The sequence below is a fragment of the Macaca thibetana genome, chromosome 3 (assembly GCF_024542745.1).
Source record: "Macaca thibetana thibetana isolate TM-01 chromosome 3, ASM2454274v1, whole genome shotgun sequence".
NCBI lineage: Eukaryota > Metazoa > Chordata > Mammalia > Primates > Cercopithecidae > Macaca > Macaca thibetana.
The window spans coordinates 95,394,121-95,421,052 of NC_065580.1; the positions used below are offsets into that span (position 1 = coordinate 95,394,121).

Sequence of the window (26,932 nt, forward strand, 5' to 3'; positions counted from 1 at the left end):
ATATCCGCGAGAGACCCAATTAACCTTGGCATTTCTGCTGCAAACAAAGTGTTTAGACAAATAGCACTCTCTCTATCCCAACCATGTTACTCAGTGCTACCTGGCCAATTCTCACACAAATCAGAAAAAAAAAAAAGGTGGGGGGACAGAGGGGGCCAAGATGTAAAAAGGCAAGTCTGCAATCCTCCTGACCCCATCTCCTACAAATAAACTTAGGTTCTTCCAACAGTACACTGAAAAGAATTAAAGATGTGGACCCTAAACAAACAAACAAAAAAAGTCATTTTGCATTGAACCTCTCTTTAATTTCAAACCCGGAAATTTTTAGCAGGAATATGATGAGCAAACTACATTACCTAGAAATTATAAAGGTGGAAGACACTTTGAAAGGCTTTTTGGAAAGAGCATAAAAAGTATCCCATGGGGTCTGATAAGTGGTCCTTCTGGCCAAGGGTTCTTGCTAACAGTACTAAAGGAATGGAGTAGAGGGTGCGGCAACAGGGCAGGCAAGGGAAATGTGAACATGCCCTCCATAATCATGGCCTCAAAGATCCATAATGTGCCCTGGTTACTTCTTGATTCTCAATATCTGACCATTTGTCAACTCTGCCAGGGAGTTAGCCTTATTTCAAGTTTCATGAAAGCAGGGATTTTATTTTGTTCACTATACATTATTACCAACACTTGAACAGTGTCTGACACATAACAGAATTCCACAAAATTATTTTTGAATTAATAAACTGTTAGAGTTCAATCATTCATGAATTTGCTGAAAGCCAGTAGCAGGTTAATTTACCAGTTAATTCCCCACCAATAAGGAAAAAAGCAAATTTTTCCCATAATGAGTTTGGGGACTACCATGTCATTTAGCAATTAATCTATCCCAACAACAAAAATATACTGAGCACTTACAATGTGCTGGGAATTTTTCCAGTGCTGGGAACACAGCGGTAGACAAGACACATGTTGTTCCTGCCCTCATAGAGCTTCCATTCTAGTGATTCTCCCTGGCTGTTTTTGGAGGAGAGACTACTGGGGTGGCCTCAGGGCATTTGCACTTCCTGTTTTCTCTAAGTAGATGTTTGTGAAATCTGTGCTTCCCCTCTTTCTTTAGGTTTCTGCTCAAATGTCACCTTATCAGAGAGGCCTTTAGCCATTTCTATGTAAAATCAAATAGCAGCACCCTGTCCCCTAAACACTCTAACCTACTTATCCCTGCTTTACTGTTCTCCATAGCACTTACTATCACCTGACATATATATTTATTTGCTTATAATGCAAACTCCATGAGGACAGAGACTTTGTTGTTGTATCCCCTGGACCCACAAGGGGGCCTGACACATTAGTAGGCATTCAATAAATATCTACAGAATGAATGTTTTTTAAAAACATACAATCATTGAGCTACTTCAGCACAGCCACTGCTGTGCAGTTTAGTCACTCATCTTTCAGATCTTTTTCACTCAAACTAGTTCTTGGTCCTGCTGAGAAAACCCTGCATTTGTAGCTATGAGATTATGCAAACCCTAAGAGTATAATTTCCACTTTATATTCTATATCACTAATGAAAATGCCCATTTCCATCAGGCCCTGGATCAGTCTCCAAGGAAAATACTCACTGACTTCTCCCAGGATGAAAGTGACCCACAGTCCACATCTGGATGTGAACTCAGTGCTGATTCCCATCATGCATGAACCCACTTAGCCATGAAGGCTTCAATAAAACTGCTCTGTGACTGAAATACTGAAAAGCCTGCCCGACTCAGCCTCAAAGGTGCCACCTGGCTCCCAGTTCACCAACTCTTCCCTGTTCTTCTGAGATATTTCCACACGTGCAAAGGATGCCAGTGGATAGAACTGTTTTATTCATTACGGAATGAGGGCACTCAGAATAGAATACACCTAATTTTTAAAAACCAATCCTGCATTAGTTTTCTCTACTCTGGCTTTATGTCCCACCCACCCATTCCATGTATTTGTTGTTATGAAGAACTGAAGAGTAAAACACGTAAAGCACTAGAATTACCATTTTCATATTTTCACTATCAAATGGCCATCTTCCTTTGTCTTATGCACATGAGGCATATATACATTTATCAGGGAAGGTTTTCTGTTTATAAAGTTAGTCTCACTGTTAGACCTAAAACTTTTTGATTCTTTGTATTCTTCCTTGTAAAACAGGCCTTTTTCTATAGTTTGTGGTTTTTCTCATCTGTCTTTTAGATACTTGTGTTATCTTAATACAATTTTATTTTTCAATGGAGATATACTGTTTTGTTTCTTTATAAGAAAAATTCAAGTTTTATCCTTTTTTAATGCTTTTACTCTTCAACCATTATTACTTTCTTCTCATGGAGTTTTTTTAGTCCGTTGAAATTCCTTTTTAAAATGCTTTCTCTTTGTTTTACTGAATTTCTAGTTTTTTAATTCATTGTCTCTTCCATCAATTAAAGTGGTAAGATTCTGGGCACATTCCTTTACAACCATGAGTTCTGTCTGCTCATCAATATTACTAGAATAAGTCATGCTATCTGCCTTGCCTGGTGCTATGCAGGTGTAAGACTAAGTAGGTAGAACTGCTATTTAAGCCACTCTAGAAAGTTTCAGTCTCTGTAATTGAATAGGCCCATTGCTTCTAATAAGAGAGGAATTTAATACTCTAAAAGAAGGGGGCCAATACTATTAAAGTCACATTAATCCACACTTTGCTGAGACATGGCAGAACAGACAAAAAAAAAAGACCAAAAAAAAAAAAAAAAACTCACCCTCAAATCCAATACCTGCCTTCCAGTCAATTAAAAAAGCAAAAAACAAAAAACAGGATTACAGTTCCAAATGCCCCTAACAAACAAATCCTCAGGTTGCATTAAGCAAAAACTTACCAAGGCCTCAATTACTTCCTTCCTAATGAATTCGAACGTTTCCACCTAGGGATAGAGAGTATGAAACCAAGCTTTAATCTAGGTTGAACAGCTGAAATTTGATCATGGTAATAGGGTACTCAGGTAAGGATCCAGATAAAATTACTAATAAACATGTCTCAAATCACTAAGCTTCAACTGCTGTTATTCAGTACACATTCATTCTAAAAACACTCTAGTATTTTGTTTTTTGTCTTTTTAGAAACAAAATATAGTAAATATAAGTGATTTCTTAAATAATATACTTAATGTTCTCTAATATCAACCACTGAATTATTTTGCTTAAATTCCTGAGTCTCAGCTTCCTCATCTGTAAAACACAAATAAAAACTGCTTCCTCACTTGGTTACTGTAAGAACAGTAACCAAAAAAGAGGGAGTGCACTTAGATGAATTTTATAAAACCTAAAAAAATATAACTGTTAGACTAGATTCAAAGTCCTCATGATCTTGTTCTCTCAGGAAGCAATTAATATACTCAATTCCATACTTATTTTTTCAGAAAAATGTTCATTTCCCAATTTTTGCATAAATGCCATCATATAGTGTTTTACACATTCTTTTTTCCATTTAACAATAAATTTTGGAGACTGTTCCATATCAATAAAGAGGAAGCTCCCCCATTCTCTATATAAGCCATTATTTACTTAAATTCTCCCACATTTAGGTTATTTCCAGTCTTTTACTGTCATAATCTTTTGCTCACATATAAGCATATTTGTAAGGTACACTTCTAAAAGGAGAATTGTTCGGTCAAAAAGTATACACGTTTTCAATTTTCAAAAAGACCGCCAGATTGTCCACCATAGAGGTTTAGAGCAATTTGCTCCCCTGCCAGCCAAAAATGAAGACCATTTCTCCACATGCTGATCAATATAAATCTCTCATCAAACACTGTTGTTAAATCTCAGTCAATAGGATAGTAAAAAATGCTATCTCCATGTGTTTTAATTGCTTTTTCTAATGAGGTTTTTTTTGGCTTTTTTTTTTTATTGACAGTCTCTCTTTGAATATTAAAAAAATTTATTTCACGCCCTTTAACTTTCTCCCTTTGTATTACTCTGCACATTCTATGATCCAACCACTCTGAGCTATCTGCTATGCCCCAAATGGGCTACATTTTGGGAAATGCCCATTACTTCCAACTTCACCTACAAAACTGACAGTCAAGTTCAAAGGCATTTCAATGTTTATGAAGTGTTCCTGTATTCCTCTCATAGGACTTAATCACTCCTTCCTCAGAGTGCCCAGGGAGCATTTTTAACGCTTCATAATAGCATCACTTCACTCTTCCATGTACACGTATGAACTTCTTGAAGGTCCAGATTATATTCTTCATCTTAGCATTCCCTGTGATATTCAGCACATTCACTCAATTAATGTGGCATGGAAGACTGAATTAAAAAGACTGCATTTTAACTGCATATGTGGTTTTCAACTTCCAAACCAATGTTGTAAATCTAGTGATGGGGATAACAGAATCAAGTGAAGATCCGCAGACTTCTTCTTTGGCCTAGACATCCATATCACCACTTAAATGCTGATCATCTTTTCTCTAAGTTTTTTTTGTTTAATGTTTGTTTTAACACTGAAATTCTGGCTGTGACTTGAATGACTAAAGGATATAACTAAGATCAAAGTATTAAAGGGGATTACAGACTTCTATAATCCATGAATTTTAATTTTTAAACATTCACTAGAATGGCTAAAATAAAAAAGAAAAGAACAAGTACGGACATAGAGCAACTAGAATATACAGCTGGAAGAAACGTAAATGGGCACAACCATTTTGGACAACTGTTTGGGGGAATCAATTGAAGCTAAACATATATTAACTCTGTGACCCAGCAATTCTACTCCTTGGTATATACTCAATAAAAATGCACACATTTGTTCACCAAAAGTTATGTATGAGAATATTCCTAGCAGCATTAATCATAAAAACCCCAAACAGAAAAAAAACAAATGTTTATCAATAACAGAATGGATAAATAAATTTTGGCATATTAACACAATGCGATTCTAACAGCAATGGGAATAAACAAACTAAAAACACATATCAAAATATGAGTGACTCTCACAGACCTAAAGCGTCCACATGAGTTCATTTACGTAAGTTACAAAAACAAGCAAAGCTAATCTTATGGTGTTACAAATCAGGATGGAAATTACCCATTGCGGGTAGGGATAGGGACTAGGGGCTATATTAAAGGGACTTCGGAAGAGCTGGTAATAATTTGTTGCTTGTTCTGGATGCTGCTTACACAGGTTATTTACCTTCTGAAAACTCATTAGATTATATGTTGATGCTTTGTACACTTTTCTGCAGGCATATTATACTTTAATAAAAATGTTCCTAAAATAAATCAATAGGTGAAACTTCCAAAAGAAAATATATTCCTTTTAAAATACCTTTCATGAATAAATGCTTTTCTAAATGCTTATCAGCCACTTGTAAAACCCAACTGACTTGCACTGGTTTGACCAAAGAGCCTATCACTGAAAAGAGAACTTGGACAAAAAATTTTTTTCTATTTCCGAAACAATGCATGAGTCACAAATGGTATTACAATTTTTTGATTAAGAATAAAGTGAGGTGACCAACGGAGATCAGCTACTGAGAGCAGGCAAAGATTGCAGAGAAAGATAAAAGAAAAGAATTTCCTTAAATAGTACCAAAATAGCTATTACTCTTAAATGAACCTTCTGTTGAACTACTAAGACAAAAAACGATTACTTATTCCAATGCAGATATATGCCTCAGCACCCAGCTTCCCTCCCAATATTATTTTAAAACACTGCACAACAGACAAAGAGAGTGTGAGAGTACCACAGGAGGAGTAATTAATGGCAACTGCAGGTGTCTGAATAGAGGAAAACTAAGGGAAATGAAACACAGATCCTTCCACCTCATTAGTCTTCTAAAAATATTCTCATAATACAAAGGCATGCCCCGCTTGTGTGGTATATAAATGAATGAGAAACCTAATCAAAATGTTTTTTATGAATCTTGACCACAACCCACATACAAATACTTTGGAGATTAAAAACAGGAAAAAAAATTGATGGTGCTAAGCTAGTCAAGTAGAGCAGAAATAAATGCAGAAGCTGGACAACACAAAATCAAAATATAGTAAACTCAATTACCTGTGCTAATGGAAGCAGATTTTTAAAAATCTTTTCTATTGGGCTGTAAAATATAGAAGAGGCACTCCGAGACGGATGAACAGTTCCAAACACTTACACTCTTCTGAACCTGGCATTAATTCATTTTTAATTTGATCCCAACAAAACTCAAAAGGAAAGAAGAGGAAAAAGATGTGAAGTCTAGGTGACCACCAGTCACCAGGGGTGACTTCACAGCCAACTTTAAACTTCCTGTTGTAAAAGGAAACGCAAAAAGATAATTAACTGAATTTCACAGATAATACATCACAGTTCATCTTGGTCAATGTACAAGACTGGTTTTGCACAGAAGTATCACCAAGTACACAGTCCCTCCAAAAAGAAATAAGAAAAAAGATAGGATGCTATCAAGGTTTTAATTACACCCCTCAATCTTACCTTGCCCACCTTCGGGAAGTGGTACTAATAAGCAGCGAAATTTGCAGAAGGCAGGTAGCAACAAGGAAAACCAGCAAGGGATCTGAATAATTAAACTTCGAAATAATTTTTTTAAACCTGGAACAATTCTTTGTTCATGTAATTTTTTTTTTTTAATTCTTCTCCCCCTTACAAAAGGAAGGATTCGAATTAACCACTAATAATCTGAGCCAAGAATGGCACGAAGGGAAAAAGGAAGATACCTTCTTTCCCCCAACAGTAAAGCAGATGTATTAAGGACATCTATGTCTTTAATAAAGATAGTCTTTTGGCTATCCATTCAGCCAAAACCAATCATAAACTGTCTAATACTGACCTGGTTAGTATTAGAACAGTATCTGACTAGGTTCAAGGAAGAGAGGCTCACCATGATCTAGCCAAGTCTACTTGAAATAAACAAGAAGAAGCATTTGCTGAGGTCCTGCTATGGTCTGAATGTCTATGTACGCCACAAAAATCATACGTTAAGATTCTTACCCCCAAGGTGATGGTATTCAGAGGTGTGGCCTTTGAGAGGTGATTTAAGAATGGAGTCCTCCTGTATGGCATTAGCGTTCCCACAGAAAAGCTCCCAGAGAGCTGCCTTGCCCCATCCACCATTTAGAGGACATAACTAGAAGGTGCCATCTATGAGAACGCAGGCCCTCTCCAGACACCAAATCTGCTGGTGCCTTGATACTGGACTTCCCAGCCTCCAGAACTGAATGAAACAAATTTCTATTGTTTATAAACTTCCCCATTTCTGGCATTTTATTATAGCGGTCTGAACACACTAAGACAGGGCCCACCAAGGACTGGTAGTCAGCATAGTGCATTAAACAAGGAGATCTCTCTAAAAGGGCTCAAAAGTCCATACAATATATGAGTATAACTTGGTAAAGGACTAAATAAACAAATGTATGGATAGCATTGAGCTGGCCATTTACTCATTCATCAAGCATTTATCCTCACTATTCACAACATCATAAAAGACAGACATACATTATTTTTGTCTGGCCAGCCAACTCCCCATTTTGGTACCAGCACATCAACCTTTCTATTGTTTAATAAAGAGACATTCGGTGGCTCACACCTGTAATCCCAGCACTTTGGGAGGCTGAGGCGGGTGGAATACTTGAGGTCAGGAGTTTGAGAACAGCCTGGCCAACATGGTGAAACACCATCTCTATTAACTATAAAAAATTAGCCAGGTGTGGTAGGGCATGCCTGTAATCCCAGCTACTTGGGAGGCTGAGGCAGGAGAACCACTTGAACCTGGGAGGCGGAGGTTGCAGTGAGCCAAGATCATGCCATTATACTCCAGCCTGGGCGACAAGAGTGAAACTGTCAGAAATAAAGAAAGACAGAAAGACAAGAAAGATAAGACAAGAAAGACAGAAAAGAAAGGAAAAAGAAAAGAAAAAGAAAAGAGAAGAGAAAACAAAACAAAACAAAACAAAACGCTTGGCCCATGCCTGGCCAGTAACAGCCCTGACAACTCTGGCCCCAGTAGCTGGTTCAGGATCAGACACATGACCCAGGTGGAAACAACCAGAGCCAAGAAGCATCTGTAGAATTAAGAGTTGCTGGGCATATAGGAAACAAGCCTGTAGCTGCTAAGAGACACACAGAGAAAGCCTGCTTGAGAACGAAGTCACGTGAAAACAGGCTAAGACATGGCAAGAAACAGGGCTCTAACGGCATGACTTGAGCCCCTAGGTCCAGCTGTGCCTGAAGTTAGCACTACTCTTGGACGTTTCAGCAACATAAGCCAATAAATTTTCTTTTACATTGTCCTTATGCTGGATGAGTTTCTGTCACTTGCAGACAAATGCCCTAATACAGCACCATTGCTGAATTCTTTTAAAACCCTTAATAGGAATAATTCTTCAGCCAGAGTGCCCACCCTCAATTATAATAAAACGTTTTTAAATATTTTTGAAATGTAACACTCTGAGAAATGAATATGAACTAAGGTTGTCCCTTATTATTCCCTGCATCTTCAGAACTTTTTGATGACTGAATTATTTCCGCTCACAAAAGAAAATAAGCTTCTTGGCATAACTGATGTTTCACACCTGATCCTAATACCAGACTGTTTGGGCTTTTAGAACACCAAAAACCTGTCTGCTTAGTTCTATTTTTGTGGATGTCAGGAGTTCACAGGATAAAGTGAAATCTGAGGAGTTTGCTGCTTGAATTCACTTCTTTCTTGAATTCATCCTCCCCCATGGAAAGGAAGAGAACCCAAAGAAGCGGGTGTTGGATTCTAAAAGCCTCTCTTCTGCCAACTTCCCCAGAACACAGAGGCCAGTCATGTGGTCAAACCACAACTGCAAAATGCTGATGTCAGCAGTGCCACTCTGGGCGTCTGTAATTGTTTCACCTTGACAAAACTCCATTCCAACCAGGCAACACAGACTTACCATGGCAACCTCCACCAAGAATCCGGCCAGCCCACTTTCCCCTTTTTGCTGATATCTGCCCAGGGCAGACAGCAGCACATCCAGCTGAGTGCACATCTGACTGCCTATGCAAAATGACCTGGGTGAGACGGGAGTACACTGAATCAGACTCTGAGTGGTGGAATCTGCCAGCACGGAGTGGTAAAAAAGGGGCAGGACTACAAGTTCAGAGGACCTTGTCCTAGCCTGGGATTTGCTACCAAAGAGGCGTAACCTTAGATAAACCATTTCACCTTCTGAGGTGTCTATTTTCTTATCTTTAACATGTGAGGAGTGGAAACAGATCAGTGTTTTTCACTGTGGGTAATAAACCATGTAGTGGGTGATGAAATCAATTTAGTGGATCAAGACCAACACTACCCATACAAAAAAATGATTGCAGAGGAGGGACAAGGACTATACAAGATTAGCCTGAGTACCTTGTAGTGCCAAAAAGTAAGGACATGCTAAAAAAAATCCACAATGATGGACTTATGTCAAAGTGATACAGGAGCCAACCGAAAGTACTCCTAATAGCTAAAGCTGGATGACCTTGAGCAACAAAATAAAGTACTACTAAATTATAATCCAAAGTATAGAATAAAGATCAATGGATCCACACTGATTAAAAAAACTGATTGAATAAACTAATGGAGAAGAGACAAATCCAACTCACAGAAGAATGCCAAATAATTTATGTAGCTACACTGCCCTCAAGAAAGTGCAGTGTAACTCCCCACTCCTTAGGTATGAGCTATGCATAACAACTTACTTCCAAAGAGTATAGTATGGAAAGGGGGAGAAAAAAATAACCATATGGTGGAGAAGCCTGACAGACACTACCTCAGCCAGATGAGCAAGGTCAACATGACTAAAACTATAAATCATTCTGAAAACATATACTCTTGATATGATGTGATGAGAATTGCATTTTACCTCTGTAATCTTCTTCCCCCAAACCCATAGCCCCAGTCCAATACAAGAAAATCATCAGACCAATTCCAATGGAGACATACTCTACAGAATACTTTACCATACTCCTCAAAGCTCTCGAGGTCATCAAATGCAAGGAAAGCCTGAGAAACTATTACAGCCAAGAGGAGTCTAAGGAGACATGGCAACTAAGATAACGTAGAACCCTACATGGAGTCCTGGAATGGCAAAAGGACACAAAGGAAAAGCTAAGGAAATCTGAATAAAGTATAGACTTTAGTTATTAATACTGCAACAGTACTGGTCTATTGATTGTGACAAAAGTATCATACTAAGGTAAGATGTTGACAATGGGAAAACCACTGGGGGCATATGGGAATTCTTTGTACTATCTTCCCATCTTTTCTCTACCTCTAAAACTATTCTAAACTTAAAAGTTGTTTTGTGTTGGGGGCTGTGATTAAAACAAGTAAAGTTGGACAAACATTGAGCAATACCTGAGCAGATGATCTCTAAGCTTTTACTAGCTTTAAAGGCAATGTTTTGGGAAGTATTTTTAATACGCATGTTGTATTAATTAATTTATTGTGCTTTTCTTATTACTTGTAATTGATACTACTGGGCCATTAAAGTGCATGAGTTCAGAAGTAGAGTTAGTGTGTTATGGAAACCATTCATTCATTTATTCAACAATAAGTATGTGCTCTGTATTATGTCTTCAAAAAATATTTACTGTGAATGCATGAGGGAAAGGATTCTACATCTCCCTAATTTTGTTTTGTCTAAAAATCATTTGAATAAAATGTAGTATTTTCCAAGGAAAAAAGACAATGTAGAAGGAGCAATAAATCTACAGTAAGAAAATCTAGATACAAGTATGAGCTAAGCTATTTTTGCCCCCAGGGTAAGTCAGTCATCTGTCTTCAATCTGATTTTCCTTAGTCATCCCACAAGGTTAATACCTGCCCTGCCTACCTCAAAAGGTTATTTTGCTGTGAGAAGCAACATATATTAAAGTGATTTACAATTGTGGAAGTGTTATATAAAATAAGGGGGTTATGACAATCTAATAACCAGAATTCTCTCATTCTTCTCGGAATCAGAATGGACTCCAGGCTGGTTAAGACTTGGTCTTTTGCCTACTGAACCAATGCTTGGATTTGCTAAGGGGTCCGTGAAACAGAGTCAGTATCTCCTAATAACTTATTAGAATTGCAGAATCTCAGGTCCCACTAAATCAGAAACCCACTAAATCAGAAACTGTTGGGGGTGGGGACCAGCAATTTGTTTTATTAAATAATTAATTTGTTTGTTTGTTTTTGTAGAGACTGAGTATCATTATTCTGACCAGGCTGGTTTTGAACTCCTAACCTCAAGCGATCCTCCCACCTCAGCCTCCCAAAGTATTGGGATTATAGGCAGGAGCCACTGCGACAGACTCAACTCAGTGTTTTACAGTCCCTCCAGGACACTCTGACACTGCTGAGGTTCAGAACCATTGCCCTCAAGGGTGTGTCCTATTCATGTGGCCCCACCCCTCCAGCTGGCTCCCTGCCCAGCCAGAATGTTGCCTTGCCCTTGTTTCCTCCAAACCCCCTTCACATCCATTGACACCTGGCTAAGTCTCACACAAGTCCTCTGAGAAAGAGAAGGAGAAACAGTACTGTTCAAAAGGATGTGGGAGGTCCATGACTTGCTATAACCTCAGCCTGAGTTAACTAGCTACAGCAAGACCCACAGATCTCACTTCCTACAACATGGGTATTTTCCCCAGACTGGGAAGTTCTTAACCACGAAGAGAAATCCAGCACCTGTGGAGACCACACACTGCACATTTTACAAAAGAAACCAAACTCCCACATCCTGCCCTTCTGGCCCCTAGCATCCGTCAGACAAAGGCATCTTATCTGTGGGTCGGAAAAGGCAGTCATCTAATATCAAGATCTATCTACACCTAACTAGACACACGCAGGAAAATAAGACCTCTGGATGCCACAAACAAGCGGGGCTTCCAGGCCCTTAATCAAGGAACAAACGATGCAGAACTGAAAGTAACAAACAAGCTGGAATGCTATTTTGCCCCACAGGATGAAAGACTAGAAAAACAGGAATTACAAGTCAGAAGTATGATGCATTGGCAGGTGTGCATGAAGAAGGCCAGGCAATCGTTTTTCTGAGCGATGTTTAGGCCAAAGACTTTCCTTTTTGACACCCTATTATTTGTATCATTCCTTAATGACACATATACAAAACAAACTTAAAGAAGACATTGGCCCAGAGAAAGACTAAGCTGAAAACCTAATTAGGGTGGAATTTTACACTATGTTTGTGTATATGTATGTTTATAAGGTAAAAGAACTGCTAATACAAACACAGTGCCTCTCTAAAGAGGTTGGGCTTGTGTGTGCCTCATGAGGCTGATCATTACTTCCCAGGCAAAACTCATATATAAATCACATACATACAAATGTATGTCAACAAATAATCATTTCTTTATTTACCGCCCCTTTGCTTATTCCCCATTCACAGTCTTCTGGAAAATATATGAAAAACATCCCCTAAGTGACTAATACATAAGATAAGCAATACACTGCCATACAGGCAAATTCAGCTTGAGAGACCATCACAATGCCTGTTCGCAGACAGTCTAAATCTGTATTCACAGGCCATCTACATTATCTCAAATTTTTATGGTAATTTTTCCTGTTTCCTATCATCCCTCCTTCCCACAATGTACACACAGAAATCTTCCAATCACACAACACTTAACATTTGTATTTGACTACCAGTTGAACAGATTAACACATACTACCTTGCTCAAAACATTCTGTGGCTCTCCAATGACCACAGGATGAAGTAGCCATGTACCACCCTTGGGTGCCCATGAATTCTTACCCTACAGCTGCAAGTGATAACCGTTTCCACCTTTGCTCATCACTCCCCTCTACCTGAAATGTCCTTCTCTCCCATTTCTCTACCTTTTGAAATTGTATCACACTTCAAGGTCCTGCTCTATTAACACCCTTCCCATGATATGTCTCCTGGTTTATTCTTTGAAATTACCCTCCCCAACTCAACGGTTATCATGGAAAAAGTACCCACCCCACAGAATGATTGTGAGAATTAAATCAGATGATGTTCTTTCAAAAAGTACAGAGAATAGTGTCTCACTTCCAGCAAATACTTCATTTAAGAAACTACCATTATTATTTTATGGTCCTCCAATCTTTGTGACTAGTTACCCTTTCCTTACCTATCTCTTGGTTTACCTTCCCCAAGGTACCACATGCTTCCCCCTTTCTCTCCTGGGACCTGCCTCAAAGGTTATGCAGATAAGGGCTGCCTTAAGTGTCACAATTTTAACTAAACTGCTGACTCCTAGAACTGATCAACAGCTCTGCCCTCTCTCTTGAGCTATTGCTGGACATGTCTGTACTGATACCACCCACACACTTAAAGCTCAGCATATTCAAAACCAAAAGCATTCTCTTTCTCTAAGATCTACTCATCTTCCTATTTTCCCCAGCAGTAGTCAATGGCACCAGAAATAACACAGTCACATAGGCCTGACACTCTGCAGTTACTTTTTGGTTTGCTTTATACATTTACTTCCAAGTAAGTAACACATTTACATGGAACAATATTCAAAAGGTATAAGTTCAACTTCATACCTATCCTGCCTTCCGTTACTCCTTCCTAGGAGAGTCTGATGTTACAGCAACCTCTTTTATAACCTTCAAAAGATATTTTATATTTATATATATACAGTGAGTACAATTAAACATTTATCAACCAGCTCTCTGGAAAAACAAAAACAAAAATGTTCTCATGTCTTGCGTTTCTTGTATTTACATGGTGTAAATACCCCACTGTGGCTGGCTTCAAATTACCAACATGAAGTAATCAGCCAAGGGCTTGGGAAGTCAGGTACAGTTGGTTCCCACATGCCGGTGTATACTGGCTTCAGCACACCAGGTTTTTTGCTTTTTTTGAGTCGGAGTCTCCCTCTGTCACCCAGACTGGAGTGCAGTTGCATGATCTTGGCTCACTGCAGACACTGCCTCCCGGGTTCCAGTGATTCTCCTGCCTCCACTTCCGGGGTAACTGGGATTACAGGCACATACCAACACGCCCAGCTAATTTCTGTATCTTTAGTAGAGACAGCGTTTCACCATGTTGGCCAGGCTGGTCTTGAACTCCTGACCTCAGCTGATTTGCCCACCTGGGCCTCCCAAAGTGCTAGGATTACAGGTGTGAGCCACAGCACCAGCCTCAGCCCACCAGTTTTAGCTATGTGTGCATATATGTATGAATATATGTCCATGTGTATATGTATATACACATATAAAATATATATATGGATATTCTATACTTTCTTAACTTCACAATAAATCTCACATATCATTCCGTATCAGAAAATGTAGAGCTGCCTCATTTTTAACAGCTCCATTATTTTTTAATCAGTACTTATTGATGAAAATTAAGTTACTTGCAATCTGGTATTTATTCAAATACTGCAAGAAACAATTTTGCATATATATCATTTTGTGAATTTTGCATATCTGTAGGATAAAGTTCTTAGGACTGTTATTGCTGAGTCAAAGAGTGCATGCATTTGCAATTTTGACAGATACTGCCAATGGCTCGCTAGTTTGGACCGACTTACATTTCCATCCACGATGTATACAGAATACCTGTTTCTTCAAACCTTTGCCAACACTATTATCACATTTTGTGATGTTTGCCAACCCGATAGGTGAAAAATAGCATTTCAATGAAGTTTTCATTTGCATTTTCTCTTTTTATGAGTGAGGTTAAAGTTTTCATATGTTTAAGAATCATCTGCATGCCATTTCGTGAACTATGTGTTCAAACTCTTTGCCTTTACAGTAACTGGCCTTTCTCGTTCAGATTTGTTGGAGTTCTTTATATACTGATAAAAGTAGGTCTTTGTGATATGAATTGCAATTACTTTCCTAAATGTGTTGATTGCCTTTTGACATCATTTTTGAAAACTGACCCTGCAAAAATGATATGTAATCAAATAAATCAATCTTTTGTTTTATAGCTTCTGGATTTTGTGTCCTATCTAGAAAGGATTTTTCATCTTATTATTAAAAGTGTATTGTATTTTTTCGTACTTCTAATTGTTTTAAAGTTTTGATCCATGTGGAATTTATTTTATTTTTTGCCTGATTGTACCAACACCACTTATTATCCCTTGTGGAATCATCTTTGCTTTCTCCCTCAACCCTACTCCCAACCCCTAGTTTCTAGGGGCTATCATTGTAACTTTCCAGTATTTTGATATTATCTGTCTTTTTCCTCCTCTCACTGTGACCATCCCAGTTCAGGTCTCATCACTTTGTGCCTGTACTCCCAGCCTCTGCCCTTCTCTGTCACCACCAGAACACTTTCCACTAAGATAGCTCTTACCATGTCACCTCCTTGTTCGCTGTTTACAGAATAGTCTTTGGACTTACTATAGGATTTAGGACTTACACCAGTTGGGCCCTAATCTACCTCTCCATTTCTGTATGCTCTTACTTTTCACCATTACACAGTCCTTCTCTTCATCAAACTGGATAGTCCATCAACTCTCAAAATGTTATGCCTTGGCTCATCCTACCTACCACCTCTGCCTAGAACATCCTTCCTACCTTTCCCTTCATCCTTTTTTTTTTTGAGATGGAGTCTCACTCTTGTCGTCCAGGGAGTGCAGTGGCACCATCTCGGCTGACTGCAACCTCCACCTCCCAGGTTCAAGTGATCCTCCTGCCTCAGCCTCCCGAGTAGCTGAGATTACAGGTGCCCACCATCATGCCCAGCTAATTTTTGTATTTTTAGTGGAGACCGGGTTGCACCATGTTGGCAAGCTGGTCTCAAACTCCTGACCTCAGGTGATCTGCCTGCCTCAGCCTCTCAAAGTACTGGGATTACAGATATGAGCCATCGCACTCGGCCCCTTCATCCCTTTCTTTATCTCAATTCTATGTGCTCTTCAAGACGTGTCTCAAACACTCACTTCTCTACAAAAGTATCTCCCTAACTCCTCCTGAGCTCCTATGGCACTTTAGTATCTTGTTTATATAAGTAGAGAAAAGATGGATCGATATATAGAGATACAGACAGATATGTAAATATAAAAAACACAATTGTAGGGAGAAGGAGGAGTGCTATAAACGTATACACCCCGAACTGAAGTGAATATTCTTTGAGGTCAGGGGCTGTTGGTTAATTAACTTTGCCTGCTCCCTGCTTCTAGGTAGCACCTTGTACATAACAAATTGTTTTTAATAAAACGAAAATGTCTGGGGCTTAAAACATTAGTGTGCATCATAATCACCTGAAGGGCTAAAACCAGTTTTCTGGACTCCACCCCCAGAGTTTCCAATTCTATGGGTTTGGGCCCCACCTAAGTTCTGCTAACAAGTTCCCAGGTGACACTGATACATCTCCTGGAGTCATACTTTGAAAACCACTGCCTCAGACCGTTCCTCAAACCTCAAAGTAAAAGCCTTTAGAAAACCGGGACAAAATGTGTCCAAAAGTCTCATGGACAGGAAAATCCTCTCAAACTGGGTGTCACTTAGATATGTATAGATTTCATCCCATCTACCCTGTCCAGCTCAAAGAGGCAGTGGCCCAAGGCCCCAGAGGCAGGTATCACAGGAACTACATCCATCCTCTGTTCCTCAGACTGCCAGTCCAATGCTGTTCAGCACACAGAGGAGGTCTCTGGTCAAGGGCTTGGCAGTAGAGGCTGAATGACCTAACTGTACCCCAGTTCTGCTGCTTGCTCTCTGTGTGACCACAGGAAAACTACTTCACCCTCTTTAAGACTGGATAGCCAGGGTTCTTTGGGTGGAAGCAACAGAAAACAATTTGGTAAATGAAGCCAAAGAACATGTATTAGAAAAAAAACCAGTTCAAGGAACTAAGAGGAGGCTGGAGAGGCACGCCCGGGCACAGCTCTGTGGGATGGAAAGCTACACCACAACAAAGCTATATGCACAGATGGTCTGGCCATGACACATCTCGCAGCAGACTCTCCATGACCCTCCCACACCCAGAGTCCAGAGAGAGGCATGTGACTGACCTGGCTCACAGGGCCACAGCTGAGGGGAATGGGGCCCCTCCTTCTGGTCCCAGCAGACTATGTATCCAGAGGCAAGAAGTGATTTATCAAATGGAAATCAGGAAGGGTAAAGGGATGCTGGAAAAACGAAAAGAGCAAGTGACTGCCCCCCAGCCTCTGTTTTAACACTGGTAAATTGGAATGATAGTAACCACCTCCCAAGTTGTAAGATCTAAAGAGGTAGTGTAAGTAAAGCACTTAGCCTGGCACATGGGGAGCGCCCAACAGCTACTGGCTGCCACTGTTATCACTGTTATTCCTAATTAGCTCCACCTTCAAAGGAAGGATGGTTTCCCCTTCCCTAATAACTCCAACAAGCTCTGAAGGAAACCTCGGTTAATTCTGTATACACCAGGAATTTGCACGAAGCAGCCCTACACCTGAGAAAAACTCAAGTGGGCTTCCCTGTATTCTTTTAGGCTTCACATACCGCTAACCCACTTTGCCTCAGATGCCAGACAACTGAGCTACACTAGAAACCAGCCAGCAAGTTATTTTAAGCTACATGCAGGGCTATGCTGGAGGGCAGGTTGTTAGGTATCATTCTGTTTCTGCTACAAAGGTGTTAAAAACTCAACTTTGGATTCAACTCCCATTAGCAAATAAACAAACCGGTGTGTCGCACCAGAGAGAGAAATTCAAAACCTCAAAAGAGGAGTTAAGGCCTCCTCCCACTCAGTTCTACATGGCCCCTAGCAATGGCAGACAGACACAAAAGGGCAGGACTCTGCTCCTCTCATCCTCCTTTGAGGATTCCCCAGCCACATTCTCTTTTCTCCTCCTTCAGCAGCCTGAATCACAACTTACAAAAACAATGAAACTTTTCTCTCCAGGGTCCCAATTAAAAGCCAGACTCACTCCCTTTGAGCCACATCTCCCCACTGTAATTAATGAACTCTGCAACTCTTTAATGTCTACACCCCCTTCTAGTCTGTAAGCTCCTTGAAGGGAGGTTTCCACATCTGTTCAATTCATCACCACATCCCCTGCACCTAGCCTGGTGTCTGGCACATGGCATGTGCTTAATAAATATTTGTGAAATGTATGAGCAAAAATCTTAGTGCATGCTTTAATTCTAGGGAGGCATCTGCTTCAAATAGGAGTTGCTGAGATTAAAAAATATATACATACATAAATATCTACACACATATGTATACATATATGTAGATTAAAATATATATATTAGCTTTAGCTTCTAAACATTTCAGATGACTGTCCACCACAAGTTACTTGGGGAGGGAAAAATTTTTTTTTTTTTTTTTTTTTTTTTGAGAAGGAGTCTGGCTCTGTGGCCCAGGCTGGAGTGCAGTGGCCGGATCTCAGCTCACTGCAAGCTCCGCCTTCCGGGTTCACGCCATTCTCCTGCCTCAGCCTCCCGAGTAGCTGGGAACACAGACGCCCGCCACCTCGCCCGGCTAGTTTTTTGTATTTTTTAGTAGAGACGGGGTTTCACCGTGTTAGCCAGGATGGTCTCGATCTCCTGACCTCGTGATCCGCCCGTCTCGGCCTCGCAAAGTGCTGGGATTACAGGCTTGAGCCACCGCGCCCGGCCATGGAAAAATATTTTATAAGATGTAAACTATAATTTTAAAGTTCTTGTAACCATTACGATATTTTATATCAAGACAGAAAACCTTTAAAAGTGGAGGTGGAAATCTTTACAAATACTACATTTTAATACATGTTTGGAGAAATGTTACATTAAGGAAAGCATATGACCCACAGAATACTAAAAATAAAGATTTTAGTATTTTAACTGTAGAGGGTAAACAAAATAGCAAACTTTATTTATAGTAACTGTTCAGGGATCCTCTGCCAATCCCGCACTGGATTGCTCATTGCAATTTGATTCTGTTCTGCTTTACATTTAAGCTATTTTTTAACTCAGATCTACTCTCACGCAATCTGAGAAATCACAGATGAGGATTCCGCTAAGATTGTTCATCCAGCCCACACTTGCTCAGAGAACTGGGTTGATTACCTCAGATATTTTTTTCATAAGTAAACACAGACATATAGACAGCAACATAATTTTCATCTAAAGAAATTTTTATGAAAGAAATTTGCTTCTTGGCTTTAAACCCACACATGATTATTATTGTTCCCTAAGAATCATATTCCACTCTTACTCAAGGGGCCTTGGAGCATCTAGAAACAACCACATTCTAGCTCTCAAACAACAGACTTAGGGAGAGGCGGTTATAAACCAAGTCCAGAGAAAATTCAATTTCAGGGGTACAAACAATGTGACTAAGAACAAGGAAATCACCACTGAGTCTTCTGTATTTTTCCAAGATGAAGGAAATATTTCATCAACTTCACGACAAAATCATTTAGATTAATAACCAAAGAAGCAATTCGTCACACTGCTATTCCATTTATTATTATAAAAGAATTTTTAAATGTTCACATAGCTTAAATAAGTCCAGGAATGATATTGGAAGGCTATAGCCTGCCTGCTATAAGCTTCTGCAAAGAAGCATCTTTGAAAAAAATCAATATTTTCCAATCCTTTCATACCAGAGGAATTCTTTATAAAAATATTATACTCTAGACTTTTAAAAGATGCCTTTGATATTTCTAAACTTTTTATTATGAAAAATTTCAAATATATACAAAAGTATAGCATTGTACTGCCCAGCTGAAATGTAATAGGAGCCATAGATGTAATTTTAATTTCTTAAGTAGACCAAGAGTAAAAGAAAACAAGTTAGTTTTAATTACACATTATTACAATATATTCAAAATATTATTTCAACATGTGATGTTTAAAAATTGAGGTATTTTTACTTTATTTTTCATACTAAGTCTTTGAAATTCAGTGTGTGTGTTATACTTACAGCACTTCTCAGTAAGGACTAGCCACATTTTAAAGGCTGAATAGCCATATGCGACCAATGGCTGCTCAGCAGACACCACAGATAGAGAATTCATCACCCAGCCTCAACTGATCTGATATCAGCTCACGGACAGCCTTGCTTCCTCCGTACTCCCCCTCCTCACCCCCAGATTATTTCAAAGCAAATCCTAAAAACTGTAGCATTGCAGCCATGTTCAAAGTTCCTTGACTCTTTTTAACAGTTGGTTTGTTCAAATCAGTATCTAAAAAATCAACTATGGGGACCTCTTTTTAACGACGAGACGTTCTGCTGACTGCAACATAATAGGAGTTACACTTTTAGTAAAATGCTGCAGTCATTTGAATGTTTATTACGCATCTATCTGGTGCCAGGTTCTGTTCTAGCTCCACGATAAAATAGCAAACAGGGCTCGAAGGAACTTCTGGACTACACATTAGGGTCGCATTAGAATCAAACTTTTTTTTAGAAATGCCAGTCCCATCAGCTAGCAAATAGATAAATAAAACCATGGTATATACATATAATGGGGTATTACTAGGCAATCAAAAGGAATGAAGTACTGATACACACTACAACAGAAATTAACCTTGAAAACAACATACTAGGTGAAAGGAGCCAGACACAAAAGGCCACATACTATATGACTCCCCTTATATGAAATGTCCGGAATAGGCAAATCCATACAGGCATAAAGTAGATTAGTGGGTGGGGACTGGGGGAATGGACGGGCAGTATGGGGAATGACTGGTAATGGGTGCAAATGTTTTTTAGCGGGTGATAAATGTTTTAAAATGATGGTGATGGTTGCACAACTCTGAATATACTAAAATCCATTAAATGTTGTACCTTTAAACGGATGAACTGTATAATATGTGAATTGTGTCTCAATAGTGAGTGGTGAGCTATGAGTCTAGACAGGGAAGCAGGAGCTGATTCAGAGAGGGCCTTGCAAATCTGCTTTAAAATGTGAAATATTCATTGATCCATAAAATATTCACAAAAATTCCATTTGAATTCCATAACAATTTTAGTACATTTTTATTAACAGCATTACCATAGATATGAAAAAATAGTACATAACATAGGCAAAATATTTATTCTACAGACAATGATTATTATATGTGTGAATTTGAGATCTCCTTGCAATATCTCCTTGGTCCAAAGATGAGAGCAACCAGAACAGGTGCTTTTCATGGATTTAACTAGAAATTCTATTACTTCATCATAAAATGATGATGGCATATTCTATTGCTTCATCATAAAATGATGATGGCATAAAATACTGTGGATCAAAACAAATTAGAAAACTAGAAAACAAAATGTCACATTCCAATTACCTTTTCACAGAATATTCTAACAAAATGCAAGCAAATATAATTAATATTTTTTTCAATTGAACAGTTACTATAGATAGGACACCATGTTTAGTGACATGAGGAATAGAAACCTAAGGAACACACATTCACCCTGCCTTCAAGGCATTTAAAATCTAGTAAAGGAAGCAGTAAGTTTGAATAAATTACTAGCACAGGAGGCAACAGGGTGAGAGGAATAGGGGAAGATAAAAGGTAAGAAGTGCTGAAGGAAGGAAGGAAGGACACCAGCAACATACTTTGTGATCAGAAACTGAACTGGGAAGTTTCTCATATTTTAAAAAAACAAATGCTCTGGGAAATTGGGTTTAGAGAGATTATGCTGACAAAAGTAGTTTATGAGTCCAGCTTTGAAAGACTTAGGTTTTCACACGGAGAGACCAGAGAGCTTTCTAGGCAACAGGAGTGCAGGGACAAAGGCAAAATCCTTTGTTGATTAATAAAACTCAGACTACCAGTTCACAGGGTTGGGGAATGATGGGATGAGGCCAAAGCTGAGCCCAGTCTGCTGGATCGTGACTTCCGGCTAAGGAATCTATGTGCAAGTAAGTAGAGAAAATAACTTGGGGATTGAGTCTGAGATCCACCATATGTTAGTTGCAAAGCAGTTGTGAACTTAACTTTTCCTAGCCTCATCTGGAGACTGGAGGTATAATAACAATGCCTGCTTTGATGCTGCCCTGAGGAATAAATGCAATAATGCACGTACAGGAACGTATGACAGCACCCAGCACATAAAAGTTCAGCAGCTGTTACTACTGTTATTAATGTTATTCACTATATAAGCCACCCAATAATTTTTAACAACATAATTACAGTACTTAAAGAATTTACCTGACCATGAAAACAGAGACAGGATGAAACCCCGTCTCTACTAAAAAAATACAAAAAATTAGCCGGGCGAGGTGGCGGGCGCCTGTAGTTCCAGCTACTCGGGAGGCTGAGGCAGGAGAATGGCGTAAACCCGGGAGGCGGAGCTTGCAGTGAGCTGAGATCCGGCCACTGCACTCCAGCCTGGGCGACAGAGCGAGACTCTATCTCAAAAAAAAAAAAAAAGAAAAGAAAACAGAGACAGGAAAACAGAGGTAGGAAAACCCACCTGTAGACAATGTTAGGACAGAATGCACAAGTCCCTAAGATCCTGAACTAAGATGCTACAAGGCCTCCAGGAAAGGACCAATGTGAGAGACACTGAGACAACAGTTAGGGTGAGCCTGAAGGTGATCTGAACCGTAGTAACTGGAAAAAAAAAAAAAACAAAAAACAAAAAAATTTCCAGAAGGGGCCAGAAAGCTGATAAATATGTAAATTTAGACAGGAAAGGAATGTGCAGAGAACCATAAACAACTCTCAATTATGCATGGAAGACTTTTTCCACCTAACAGTTTCCATCTTCCCTAGTGTCCTACACCTCAATCTCTTCCTCAGGCATTCTAGGTTGCAGGGTTCTCCAACCCTTCCTGGAGTACTCTTGAAATAGAATTAACAAATAGGAAAATACAGTACTGCTGAGAACTACATTATAAATAAAACTGCATTATCTAGACCCTTATGCGGGGGAAATGTTACACCAGCACCCAAACTGGAATAAAGTAGAAGAAAGAAGGAATCACTAATTCCTTCCCCATCCCATTTTGCCATGAGCCCTTTAGGTGGTACCCATGCCACTCCTCCCCAACTTTTCACCCTCAGTGTCAGTGCAAGAGTGGAGAGTTGAAATGTAGTTGTTTTACTGAAAGCCTACTGCAGAAGCTTTTGGAATTAGTAGCAGTTTCTAACTCTCCAATCTGCATTAGACAACAGAGGAACTAGCTGGTTTCCCAGCACTTTCTTTAAGAGGTATAAAGCATTACTTCAGAGTTCACTTACCACAGTGAGTAAAACCAATCAGATATCTCCAGATTTAGATGAAAGGAGGATTTCCTTTCCTTCTGGATTAAAAGTCCCCGATCTACCAAGCCCACAAACCATAAACGCAACCACAAAAATCAATGGCAGTAAGAGTCTCAAGGATTCTGAAAACAGTACAACTAGACACTTGATATTGGCACCAGAAAGTTTACAGCCCAATCTCAGATGGTTTTAATATTTGTATCATTGGACTCTATCATGAGTTAACATCTAATTAAATAATGGGGCAAGAATTGAAGTCAGACTATTAAAAAATCTAGCTCAGCAATTTATTGGTGACCTTAGGCAAGTTCCTAAACCTCGGTTTCCAATTCTTCACCTGAAAAATGGAGATAACCTCACAATACTGCCCAGCAAGATGGTGAAAATTACAGCTTACCGGCAGGGCACGGTAGCTCACACCTGTAATCCCAGCACTTTGGGAGGCCAAGGCGGGCAGATCACGAGGTCAGGAGATGGAGACCATTCTGGCTAACACAGTGAAACCCTGTCTCTATTAAAAATACAAAAAACTAGCTGGGCGTGGTGGCGGGCGCCTGTAGTCCCAGCTACTCACGAGGCTAAGGCAAGAGAACGGCGTGAACCCGGGAGGCGGAGCTTGCAGTGAGTCGAGATCATGCCACTGTACTCTAGCCAGGGCGACAGAGCAAGACTCCGTCTTAAAAAAAAGAAAGAGAGAAAGAAAGAAAACTACAGCTTATGGCAGCAGCCTGGGAATATGTGGCTTATGATGTAACTATTAGCGATTACTGAAAATATATCTCAATAAGAAAACAGTAAATCTTTTGGCTAAGCCATAGCTTTTGATACAAATAAAGCTAAATGTCTATTAGCTGTAATGGTGGAAACCACATTTTAGTTTATTGGAAGAGGTCCAGCACAATAGAGACAAAATGAGCTGGAATCCTAGTTCTGCCAGGATAACCTTGGCAACACTGGTTAACCTGCTGGACCCTCAATTTCCCATCTGGTTAAATATACCTAGCTAACAGACTTCTGTAAATTTAATGAGGTAATCTACAAAAGTTCCTAGTATTGCTATTTGTTAATTTTCCCAATAGTAAATTAAGGATAAAGATGAAAATCAAAATCAGCTATGAAATCCTCATTCCTCATATTTACAGAGAAGGTTTCATTTATTCATTCTATAAATGTTTATTGCAAACCTACTGTGTGTTCTTGACACAGGGGATCAAGTGATGAACAAGACAGACAAGATCTCTGCGTTCCTGGTACTTACATCCTAATGAGGGAAGAGAGAGAACACAATAATCCAAGGAGACAATTTCAGGGAGAAATTTAAGTTCTATGAGCAACAGCAAACAGGTGACGTGGCTTGGCTAGACGGGAGGGTCATTTAGCTTGGATGCATACAAGCCCAGGCCTGCCTGACCTCCTTTAGCCAGGAGAACCTCACCTTGTATGATACTTGCGGGGTACAGTGTAGATGATGAGAAACCAGGCCTTCGCTTTCACCTATCTGTGGAAGTATCTCTTTTGCAGCTGTAGTTTAAAACATTTCTAAATGCCCTCATCCCAATACTCAAACTCTGAGGGTCAGAGCAACCCCGAAGGGTCTCAAGCACCTCTGCGCAGTACGCAGACACATGGAAACCGACAACTTCACAGTCCCTTCAGCTCCAAGAGTCCCGTCTGAGGAGACTGGTGGCTTGTGAGATGGAGAAGGACAAGCACAAGTGTGCAGGAGGCAGCAAGCAAGTTGCGTTGCCGAAGGAGGGGCGGCGCGCCCCGGCTTAAGAAGTATCTGGACGACCTACGACAGTGCCCATCAGCGACTCCAGAGGCTAGGAACGCTCCCCGGGAAGCTGGGCAGTGCTAAGGGGCTGCCTGGGAGTATCTGGCTTATGATGACAGTACTTAAAGAATTTACCTGACCATGGAATAAACAGAGACAGAGATAGGAAAACCCAACTGCAGACAATGTTCAGAAAGAGTACATTAAGTCCCTAAGACCCTGAACTAAGATTCTGCTGCAGGGCCTCCGGGAAAGGACCAACGTGAAAGACACTGAGATAAGAGTTAGGGTGAGCCTAAAGGTGATCTGACCAGTAGTAATTGGAAAGTCAAAAGAAAAAAAATTCCAGAAGGGGCCAGAAAGCTGATGAATACGTAAATTTAGAAAGGAAAGGAACGTGCCCTGGGCCTCCAGCCCGGCACGGGGGATCTGGGCAAGCCGCGGTTGGGAAGGCGGGCGAGCGGAGCGCCTGCCCCGAGAGCGTTGTCTCAGTCTCACCGGCGCGCCCCATCCCGCGGATGTGGTAAAGCGTCGCGCTCCGCCCAATTAACCAGGCTTCCTGAGCCTCCAGCCCCGGCGCAGAGCCTCCCCGCTGCCCAGGACAGCTCCGCGCGCCGCGTCCTCCCGCACCTGCGCTCCAGCCCCTGCGCTCGGTTCCTCCTGGCGGTCAATCCTCTGAGTCGTCCCTCGAGGGACGGAGCCCTAGGGTGGGTGAGACCCGGGTCCCCCCTCCCCGGGAGCTTCAGCCGGCACCGAGGGCGAGCTCCCAGGCTTCGGTCTGCCCCAGGGCCGGATCCTCCCCGGCCGACACGGGCAGACCCCGGTTCTGCAGAGACCCGCGGCGCCCCCCAAACCGCAGCCCTTCCGAGCCCGCGCCGCCGCCTGGCCCCCCGACACCTCGGCCCCATTTAGGCAGGCGCCCCGCCACTCACCTGAGCGCTGTGCAGCCGGAGACACTCCCTAGTTCCCCGGTGCAGGGCTCGGGGGTTAGCGCACAGACCCGGGAGAAGGCGACCCGGGAGAAGGCAACCCGGCTTCTCCGGTCTCCCCGCAACGTGCAGCTGACAGCTCTCGCACCGGCCGCAGGAGTCGGGGGCGGGGATGGCCACTCGCGGACAGACGGGGCCGGAGCCGCGCTGCGCACCGGCCGCGTCGCGCTCTGGTCCCTTCTCCCGGGCCGGCTGGCGGGCGCCACCAGCACGCGGCCAGTTCTGAGTACTTTGCCCAGAACTTCTCGGCGCGCGCCGCCCGGCGATTAGCCAGAGGAGCGGCGCAGGGGCGGGAGCGCAGGGGAGGGGCCTGCGAGGCCCGGGGGCGGGGCCCCGAGGGGGCGGGAGGGCGGCAGAGTGACGCACGTTCCCACCAATCATAAGTCGCCTTTGGGGAAGGAGGTGGGGCGATGCCCTCGGAAGAAGCCCGCGGATTCCATGACGCAGCCGGGGGACTAGGGATCCCGGATTTCGGACGGGTTGGGAGGGCGGAGGTAGGCGAGTGCTGCGGCGTGGCACGTAGTGAGGCTCCCGGCGGTCCAGCTCGGTGCCTGCTAGCTGTAGGCGTTCGGTAAATGTTCCTCGAGTGGCTCTTCCTGGCCAGGGAAGGAGGAAGAAGTGAAGGCAGAGTGGGAGGGGCAGGTTTACGAAGAAGGCTCCAGGGGACCCTTGCGTTCGCACAGGCTAGGAGAACTCTACCTCCCGAGGAAGTCAGACTGAGGCAGAGTCGTCGAAAACGGAGGAAATACGTGGGGAGGCAGCACTCTAGGCACGAGATGACAAAGGACAGTATCATTGTGAGACCCGGGGCTCGGAGACCGTGACCCTACCTCCAGAGGCAGCCGTGCAGATACGTGCCGGAGTGATTTTGTTCTCTGCAGTTTATGTGCAAGGGCGTAGGGGGTCGGGAGAGCACCGTCGTTACTATTAAATCTCCCTGAAAGACGGGAAAGTCTACCCGACTTGACTTCCCACTAGCCCAATGGCCTTCTTTGATCCTAGCATGAATGCAAGCAGCTGATGAT

General features: G+C 41.3%; 1 protein-coding gene and 1 long non-coding RNA gene across 6 annotated transcripts in view; one reads left to right on the plus strand and one right to left on the minus strand.

Annotated features, from left to right (window-relative positions):
- OSBPL3 (oxysterol binding protein like 3) overlaps positions 1-26,175 on the minus strand; it is a 184,474-nt gene extending 158,299 nt beyond the window's left edge. For 4 of the 5 annotated variants that reach the window (XM_050785414.1, XM_050785417.1, XM_050785415.1 and 1 more), the window contains exon 1: positions 25,851-26,092. The gene's annotated coding sequence lies outside the window, so the exon portion shown is untranslated. Of the gene's footprint in view, positions 1-25,850 lie in introns of all 5 variants that reach the window. The other variant, XM_050785413.1, reaches the window with a different exon arrangement.
- On the plus strand, positions 8,772-13,904 carry LOC126951363 (uncharacterized). Its single transcript, XR_007724445.1, has 3 exons — positions 8,772-9,108; positions 9,913-10,215; positions 11,205-13,904. It is a non-coding gene; the product is annotated as an uncharacterized LOC126951363 (long non-coding RNA).
- Positions 26,176-26,932: the final 757 nt, after the last annotated feature.